Source organism: Dermacentor andersoni, chromosome 8, assembly GCF_023375885.2.
Source record: "Dermacentor andersoni chromosome 8, qqDerAnde1_hic_scaffold, whole genome shotgun sequence".
NCBI classification, from domain to species: Eukaryota; Metazoa; Arthropoda; class Arachnida; order Ixodida; family Ixodidae; genus Dermacentor; species Dermacentor andersoni.
The window spans coordinates 11,285,195-11,294,670 of record NC_092821.1 but is presented as its reverse complement, the minus strand read 5'-3'; the positions used below and the strand labels follow the sequence as shown (position 1 = coordinate 11,294,670).

At 46.2% G+C, this 9,476-nt stretch overlaps 1 long non-coding RNA gene across 1 annotated transcript; it reads right to left on the bottom strand.

Annotated features, from left to right (window-relative positions):
* Positions 1-1,121: 1,121 nt before the first annotated feature.
* Positions 1,122-2,684, bottom strand: LOC140219985 (uncharacterized). Its single transcript, XR_011896223.1, has 3 exons — positions 2,380-2,684; positions 2,225-2,302; positions 1,122-1,273 (listed from the first exon to the last, which is right to left on the bottom strand). It is a non-coding gene; the product is annotated as an uncharacterized lncRNA (long non-coding RNA).
* Between the last annotated feature and the right edge of the window lie 6,792 nt (positions 2,685-9,476).

Below are 9,476 nucleotides of genomic sequence, written 5' to 3'. Positions count from 1 at the left end.
TAGTGGAGAAACGAGAACTAGGAGTCAGATTCCAGATTAATAAGAATATAGCTGGTAACATACAGGAACTCTATAGCATTAACGAGAGGGCATTAACGAATGTCTTGTTCTGAAACTTAATAAGAGGTACAAAATGAAGGTTTTACAGGTCTACGCTCCTGTATCCAGTCATGATGACCAGGAAGTCGAAAGCTTCTATGAAGACGCGGAATCGGCGATGGGTAGAGTGAAAAGAAAATACACCATACTGATGGGCGATTTCAATGCCGAGGTAGGCAAGAAGCAGGCTGGAGACAAGGCTGTGGGGGAATACGGCATAGGCACTAGGAATAGCAGGGGAGAGTTATTAGTAGAGTTCGCGGAACAGAATAATATGCGGGTAATGAATACCTTCTTCCGCAAGCGGGATAGCCGAAAGTGGACGTGGAGGAGTCCGAACGGCGAGACTAGAAATGAAATACACCTCATACTCTGCGCTAACCCTGGCATCATACAAGATGTGGACGTGCTCGGTAAGGTGGGCTGCAGTGACCACAGGATGGTAAGAACCCGAATTAGCCTAGACTTGAGGAGGGAACGGAAGAAAATGGTACAGAAGAAGCCGATCAATGAGTTAGCGGTAAGAGGGAAAATAGAGGAATTCCAGATCAAGCTACTGAACAGGTATTCGGCTTTCACTCAGGAAGAGGACCTTAGTGTTGAAGCAATGAACGACAGTCTTGTGGGCATCATTAAGGAGTGTGCAATAGAAGTCGGCGGTAACTCTGCTAGACAGGATACCAGTGGGCTATACACCAGAACACCGTGAATTCAAAGCACGCCACCATAATGATGAGCGCCGGTCGCGCCATCTATCCCAAGCGCCGCGAAGTAGCAGGCCTGGGCTGCCACGCCGGGAGATGCGACCCGGCGCGAAAGCGAAACTTGGGCTTTTTAGCTGGGCGGAAGGCGTGTTTCGCGTTTTTTCTAGCCTGTCATTTTCGCTGTCTCGATTCAATCAAGCTTCAAGACCTCATGCAAGTCCGCAATGGCCGCACTGAGTGATGTGCAGACTGCAGAAGCGAATACATCGGGTAACCACGTAAGCACGTAACCTGTGAAGGATATTTCAGCACTGTGTTGGTGCCACATTTTATTAAAGCACGCAGAACATTGTTCTCTGCACTTTCAGTTTGGTCTTGTTTGTCATGGTCACTACTGGGTTGGCCGCGTTTGGCAACCAACTGGCGAGGTCGTTTGACTGCCTGATTAGCAGACGCCTGCCCTTCACCACCTGCACATTGAAAACAATATATATGTTATTGTAAGAAGGGCTGTAGTTCTTTCCCATGCCATCACTGTTGCGAAGACATAAAGTCCTCTCAAAATGAAATAGAAAATGCACCAGGCCAATTGTATCGTGCAACCCCTTAAGAGTACAACATTAAGAACACAAGCCTACAGTACTCGAACAAGCAGCATGTGATGCTAAACCTGCACTCATTGGAAAATGAGAAACTACAGTAGTTATAATGTTCAACTACATGTGCAGTCAAAGCCCATATAACAGGGCGAGCATGACGGATGCAGGTTTTGTACAGTTGCACAAACCATGACAGGGCACATAAAATTACCATCCCTACTTAAAGCTGCATCATCAGGGAAGCCTTTGGTACAAGACAACAACCGCACCTGCATTCCAAAAAATTAGCCCCACCAACTGCAGCTACCTGGTATCAGACCTGTTTCGCTTGTGCGAGGCCATATCAGATTGTTAGCGCTCCCTTAGAAAACAGTAAAAGAAACTGGTGAGAACGAGCAAAATTTTGTTAAAAAATACAACAATTATGCACCTTATTTTCCTCGCCTTATGAACGGAAAACTTGTTCGCTTTGCCCTGCATAACAGCCCGCACGCAGTTTAGAGCTCAGGATGCTCAAATGAATTCGTTACGCATGACACCTGCAACACCAGCTCGTAAAGACAGGAGCGCTGCAAGAACGCCTTCGGCGACGAGCAGTCGTTGTTTACGTTTTTGTCGACCCATGCTACGTGACGAGCAGACTTCGTTTTACTTTCATTAGCAATAACGCTCACCAGCAGGGCAACATACTATCGTTTACAACTTGTCGTTCACGCTTAATGGTCATGCCGTGCAGCAGCTGCAAGAATCGCTAACCGCAAACTCAACTGTTCCGCTTAACCGTCCGGAGCTCTGCCTGAATGAAAACACGAAAAGGCTTGCCTTCTTGTTATAGCCAAGGCGAAGCACCGGCGCGGGATTCTGCTCTGTGGGCTTGTCCAGAAAGTGCTCGGAGCAAACCTGCGTGTTACACATATTACGTTCGTCGGGCGCAAAGTTGAACGTGGCACCAAAATATACACAGATCGAATACTCACTCGTGCATTTTCACTGGGTTGGTAGTTCTTCCTATTCACTGCAGCTATCCACCGGTGGCGCAGCTTGTCATTCTTCGTTGCGGATGGAAATCGGTGCAGGCTGAAAACACCGCACCGGCACGATTCCCTACGTGTATTGTGCTCTTCGCAAACAGCGCTAAGCAACCTGCTCCTTTTCCGCTGGTTATTTTGGCATCCAAACACGACGCAACGATGCCCAGATGACTTCTTGTACTTTGGATTCGCGTGAACGGGCACATTTCCGCACTTTGGAGTCCTAGGGCTAGCGCTAGCCACGTCTGCTGGTCGCCGGCGAACACGCTTTGGCAGCCCAGAACAAAATGGCGCTGGTCGACCGGGCAATCCGGGTGCGAGAGTATGCGTTCGATTAGCCTGTGTGCGAGGCTAGCGTGTTCTGGTCTATCGCAGGAGACGAAAGATCTGATCAAGAAACGCCAATGTATGAAAGCCTCTAACCCTACAGCTAGAATAGAACTGGCTGAACTTTCGAAGTTAATCAACAAGCGTAAGACAGCTGACATAAGGAAGTGTAATATGGATAGCATTGAACAAGCTCTCAGGAACGGAGGCATCCTAAAAGCAGAGAAGAAGGAACTAGGAATTGGCAAGAATCAGATGTATGCTTTAAGAGACAAAACCGGCAATATCATTACTAATATGGATGAGATAGTTCAAGTCGCTGAGGAGTTCTATAGAGATTTATGCAGTACGAGTGGAACCCACGATGATAATGGAAGATAGAATAGTCTAGAGGAATTCGAAATCCCACAAGTAACGCCGGAAGAAGTAAGGGGGAAGGCAGCTGGGCAGGATCAGGTAACAGCAGATTTGTTGAAGGACGGTGGGCAGATTGTTCTAGAAAAACTGGCCACCCTGTATGCACAATGCCTCATGACCTCGAGCGTACCGGAATCTTGGAAGAACGCTAACATAATCCTAATCCATAAGAAAGGGGACGCCAAAGACTTGAAAAATTATAGACCGATCAGCTTACTGTCCGTTGCCTACAAAGTATTTACTAAGGTATTTGCAAATAGAATCAGGAACACCTTAGACTTCCGTCAACCAAAGGACCAGGCAGCATTCCGTAAAGGCTACTCAACAATAGACCATATTCACACTATCAATCAGGGGATAGAAAAATGTGCGGAATATAACCAACCATTATATATAGCTTTCATTGATTATGAGAAAGCGTTTGATTCAGTCGAAACCTCAGCAGTCATGGAGGCATTGCGGAATCAGGGTGTAGACGAGCCGTCCGTAAAAATACTGAAAGATATCTATAGCGGCTCCAAAGCCACTGTAGTCCTCCATAAAGAAAGCAACAAAATCTCTATAAAGAAAGGCGTCGGGCAGGGAGATACGATCTCTCCAATGCTATTCACAGCATGTCTACAGGAGGTATTCAGAGACCTGGATTGGGAAGAATTGGGGATAAGAGTAAATGGAGAATACCTTAGTAACTTGCGTTTCGCTGATGATATTGCCTTGCTTAGTAACTCAGGGGACCAACTGCAATGCATGCTCACTCACCTGGAGAGGCAAAGCAGAAGAGTGGGACTAAAAATTAATCTGCAGAAAACTAAAGTAATGTTTAACAGTCTCGGAAGGGAACAGCAGTTTACGATAGGTAGCGAGGCACTGGAAGTGGTAAGGGAATACATCTACTTAGGAGAGGCAGTAACTGCTGATCCGGATCATGAGAGTGAAATAATCAGAAGAATAAGAATGGGCTGGGGTGCGTTTGGCAGGCATTCTGAGATCATCAACAGCAGGTTGCCATTATCCCTCAAGAGAAAAGTTTATAACAGCTGTGTCTTACCAGTACTCATGTACGGGGCAGAAACCTGGAGGCTTACGAAAAGGGTTCTACTTAAATTGAGGACGACGCAACGAGCTATGGAAAGAAGAATGATAGGTGTAAGATTAAGGGATAAGAAAAGAGCAGATTGGGTGAGGGAACAAAGGCGCGTTAATGACATCTTAGTTGAAATCAAGAAAAAGAAATGGGCATGGGCAGGACATGTAATGAGGAGGGAAGATGACCGATGTGACCATCGGTTACGGGTTACGGACTGGATTCCGAGGGAAGGGAAGCATAGCAGTGGGCGACTGAAAGTTATGTGGGCGGATGAGATTAAGAAGTTTGCAGAGACGACATGGCCGCAATTAGTACATGACCGGGGTTGTTGGAGAAGTATGGGAGAGGCCTTTGCCCTGTAGTGGGCGTAACCAGGATGACGATGATGATGATAATGATGATGATAACGTGTTGGTTTGAAGCATACTGCACGTGAATGGTTGAGGCCTCGTGAGCTTATTGTGAGGTATGCTGTGTATACTGCGGTCTTGAAAAGAGTGCTTTGTGATCTCGTTATAAGTGGAGGGAGGTTCCTGATTATCGCTGGGATGGTCACGACCCGAATAGGTGGCGTCGTGGCGGGTTAGGTCGCGCGCGCTCCTATGAGCCATCTCATTTAGATTGGGAGGGGCGTCCTCCATCTCTCCGAGGTTTGCCGGGAACCAGCAGATGGTGTGATGCTGCAGCTGTGCGGATCTATTGAATATTTGCAGTGTTTCGCTTGCAATGGCTCCTTTCTGAAAGCCTTTGATGGCCGAGCGTGAATCGCGGTAGACGTGGGTGGTGGTCGGGTCTGTGAGCGCGAGAGCGATGCCGATATGTTCGGCTATCTCGGACTTGTGGTTCTTGACTGTGAGAGCGTTAGTGACTTGACCTTGCTTATTGACCGTGGTTCCAACGAAAGCTTTCCTGGACGGGTACTGTGCCGCGTCTACGAAACAGGATACGATCTTCTTATCAGGTACATTGCGCAGGATGAACGATCCACGTGCCAGTCTTCTGAGTTGATGGTACGCGGGGTTCATGTTCCGCGGGAGTGGGTGGACCGTGTAGGAGTTGCGTGTGTCCGTCGGAAGGCTTTGGTATAGGTTCTTGATTGCTGCGGTGTAATGACCTAGTTTGGCTAGGATTTCTCTACCCGTTTTGGTTATAGAGAGTCTTGTCAATTGAGCCTGTTCTTGAGCTTCGGCAATTTCTTTCAGTGTATTGTGCATCCCCAGTTAAAGCAGAAGCTCTGCCTCGGTGTTCTTGGGGATTCCTAGCGCTAATTTGACTATTTTTCTCAGTTGCACATTGAGTTTTTCTTTCTCCGCTACCTTCCATCTGTGCATGGCCGCCTCGTACGTGAAGTGGCATAGCGCAAAGGCATGTGTTAACTTCAGGAGATTTTCTTCCTTAAGGCCGTGTTGTCTGTTTGCGTTGCGTCGTATGAGATTCAAGACATTATTCGACTTTGTCACGACCTTCTCCACTGTAGCGGTGTTACAGCCGTTGCTCTCAATGAGCATCTCGAGGACTATAATTTTGCTGACATGTGGAATGGTTCCTCCGTCTTTTGTTCTGAGAGTAATGGCTGTGTATGTCTCTGATTTCGCACTTTGGCTTGCGACCGCTTCTGATGATGATGATGTGTGGTGTTTTGTGGCGCAAGGGCCAGGTTTGGCCAAAGAGCGCCATGACAAGTGGTAGTGTTAACGATGTATTATGGAAGATGTGACTTCGCTGTAAAGTGGCCTAAAAATAGTCGCTGTAAAGTGCATAAAATCTACGTGCTATAAAATTACGGCGATGACTAGTGACGAATACTATGAACATTGAAATCAATCGTAAAAGAATGATGCATTGTTTAAAATATGCGAGATGTTAAATTGATTACAGCACTACTGCCTCGCCAGAGCCCTTGAACCACAAGAGCCTATAGGCATGTGCTATTCAAAATATTTATCGCAGCAGCATCCTCTGAAGAGAGGAAGCGCTACGAACGTGTGGGGCTACTAACATGCAACACAACATCTTTCAAAAAACCTAAGACGGTGTTGGTGTCAAAGAGTGGTTCTGGACCAAGTAACATACCAGGATGAAGGGGGATGTGGTGGCGGTATGCTAAGAGAAAATGTTTTTTTCTTTCGGCTTCGGCTTCCCGACACTCCAGTAGGACGTAGACGACGGTCAGCCTCTCCCCGCATCTACCACAGGTTGGAGGCTTGTTTCCCGTGAGTAAAAAGTTGTGTGCCAAAAGTGTGTCCTATTCTTAGACGGCAGAATGGGACATCTGTCCGGCGGGATTTTGTTAAACGAGGCCAGAAACCTAATTGTGGCTTTATTACATGCAGTTTATTATTTGTTTCCAGGTCCCACAAGCGTTGCCCGTAGTTTCGCAGTTTTCTTCTTAAGAAAGGCTTCAGGTCTGTGACAGAGACCGAAGCAGTAGGATTAACTGCATGCATTGAAATTGATGTGGCCATCTGGTCTACTAGAACGTTACCCTCGATGCCCCTATGTCCAGGCACCCAGCATACAATCACATGTTGGTTAGATATATATGCTTTGCACAGGACAGAGTAGAGTTCATTAATTACCGGATTTTTGTGGTTACAGAATGACATCAAGGCCTTCACAACACTAAGGGAGTCCGTATATATAATTGATTTCTGGAGTTTTGATTTCTTTATATGCTTTACAACCGACAAGAGTGCGTAGGACTCAGCCGTAAAGATACTGGTTTCCGGATGTAGTACGTCGGATTCCGAGAAGGATGGACCGAAGGCTGCATAGGACACCCCGTCGTGTGACTTCGATGCATCTGTGTAGAACTCCGTGCAGGAATATTTGTACTGGATTTCCCGGAAATGCATTTGGATTTCAATCTCCGGAGTATGCTTTGTGACTTGCAAAAAAGATATATCGCATTCTATTAGCTGCCACTCCCAAGGAGGTAGCAGCTTGGCTGGAGGTATTAGGCGGAGCTCGAGGAGTGGGACATGCATTTGATCACTAAGCTCCCTCACACGTAGCGAGAAAGGCTGTCTTACGGAGGGACGATTATGAAAGAGTGTAGCATATGTCATATCGTTAACGGTATTGAAACATGGATGTTGAGGGTTAGAGTGGACTTTCAGAAAATATCTTTGGCTGATGTATGTTCTTTGAAGATGGAGTGACCACTCATTTGATTCTACATACAAACTTTCAATGGGACTTGTTCTGAAAGCGCCAGTGGCCAGTCGGATTCCTAAATGGTGAACCGGATCTAGCATCTTTAGCGCGCTCGGGGCTGCAGAATGATAAATCACGACACTGTAGTCCAATCGTGATCTAATGAGGCTTTTGTAAAGATTCATCAAACATTTGCTGTCGCTGCCCGATGTTGTATGGGATAAAATTTTCAGTAAGTTCATTGTTTTTAAGCATTTAACCTTGAGATACTTTATGTGTGGAATAAATGTTAGTTTAGAGTCAAGTATGATACCTAAGAACTTGTGCTCTTTGTTCACAGGGATTTGCTGGCCATACATTTCGATATTGGGATCTGCAACGAGCCCTCTCTTTCTTGTGAAAAGCACACAAGAACTTTTGTTCGGATTCACTTTGAACCCGTTTTCGTCTGCCCACTTAGACATCTTGTTCAAGCCCTGTTGAACATGCCTCTCACATACAGTAAGGTTGCAGGATTTGAAGCCTATCTGTATGTCGTCTACGTAAACAGAATAAAAAAAAATGGCTGGCGGTAATGAAGCACGAAGGGTGTTCATTTTCACGATGAAGAGCGTGCAGCTAAGTACACCTCCTTGAGGTACGCCAGTTTCCTGTATAAAAGGTCGCGACCATACATTGCCGACTTTCACGCGGAATGTACGGTTGGACAAATAGCTTTCTATTAGGACGAGCATATTGCCACAGATGCCAATTCCCGACAAGTCTCTCAAGATTCCATAGCGCCGCGTAGTGTCGTACGCCTTTTCCATATCGAGGAATACGGATGGGAAATATTGTTTATGTAGAAAGGCGTCGCGAATGTTTCCGTCAATGCGCACAAGGTGATCGGTTGTGGACCGCCCTTCTCTGAAGCCACACTGAAAGGGATCGAGGATATTGTTGAGTTCAAGGAAATGCACAAGTCTGCGGTTAACCATTTTTTCAAAAAGCTTACAAAGACAATTTGTAAGAGCTATCGGGCGGTAACTTGCCGCCAAGGAAGGGTCTTTGCCCTGCTTAAGAACAGGGACCACAATCGCATCTTTCCATGTGGATGGAAGGTATCCCATAGCCCAAATAGCGTTGAAAAGCGTGAGTAGTGTAAGCTTGGTGTCAGTGTGTAAGTTTCTGATCATTTCGTACATGACTCTATCAGGTCCCGGTGCAGAGCTTTTGCATGTGTTCAAGGCAGCTCTCAACTCAGCAATACTGAACGGCCGGTTATAAGGTTCATTCTGTCTGGATTTTCGTGTTATTGGCTTACATTCTTCTATTTGTTTGTATTTCAAAAAGGATTGCGAATAATGGTTTGAACTCGACACGCTCTCAAAGTGTACTCCAAGTGAGTCTGCCTGATCTTTCAGAGTTTCACCTTGTGTGTTCACCAAAGGAAGTGAATATGTTTGTCGCCCGTTTATCCTATTAACCCTGTTTCACACCTTGGCCTCATCTGTATAGGAGTTGATACCAGATAAGAACTTCTGCCAACTCTCCCTTCTGGCCTGTCGGCGGGTTCGCCTGCCTTGGGATTTTACTTTTTTAAAATTGATAAGATTCACCGCAGTGGGGGAGGCGCGAAGCAACCCCCACGCTTTGGTTTGTTTCTTACGAGCGATCCTACAATCGTCGTTCCACCACGGGACACGCCGTTTGCCAGCCAATCCATTTACTTGTGATATACATTTAGTTGCGGCATCTATTATGAAGGCTGTAAAATATTCCACGGCAGCATCAATTCCTAACGAGGACATGTCATCCCATGATATACTAGTTAATTTTCGGAATTTCTCCCAGTCTGCTGTCTCAATCTTCCACCTAGGAGCCTGTGGTGGATATTCGTCTTCTTTAAGTGTTCTTAATAGTATGGGGAAATGGTCACTTCCGTAAGGATTATTCGTAATTTCCCATTCGAGTTCAGGCAGTATGGACGGGGAAACTATGCTCAGATCAATTGAAGAAAAGGAGTTTTTCGCAAGACAGTAATATGTGGCTTTCTTCTTATTCAGAAGGCACACAC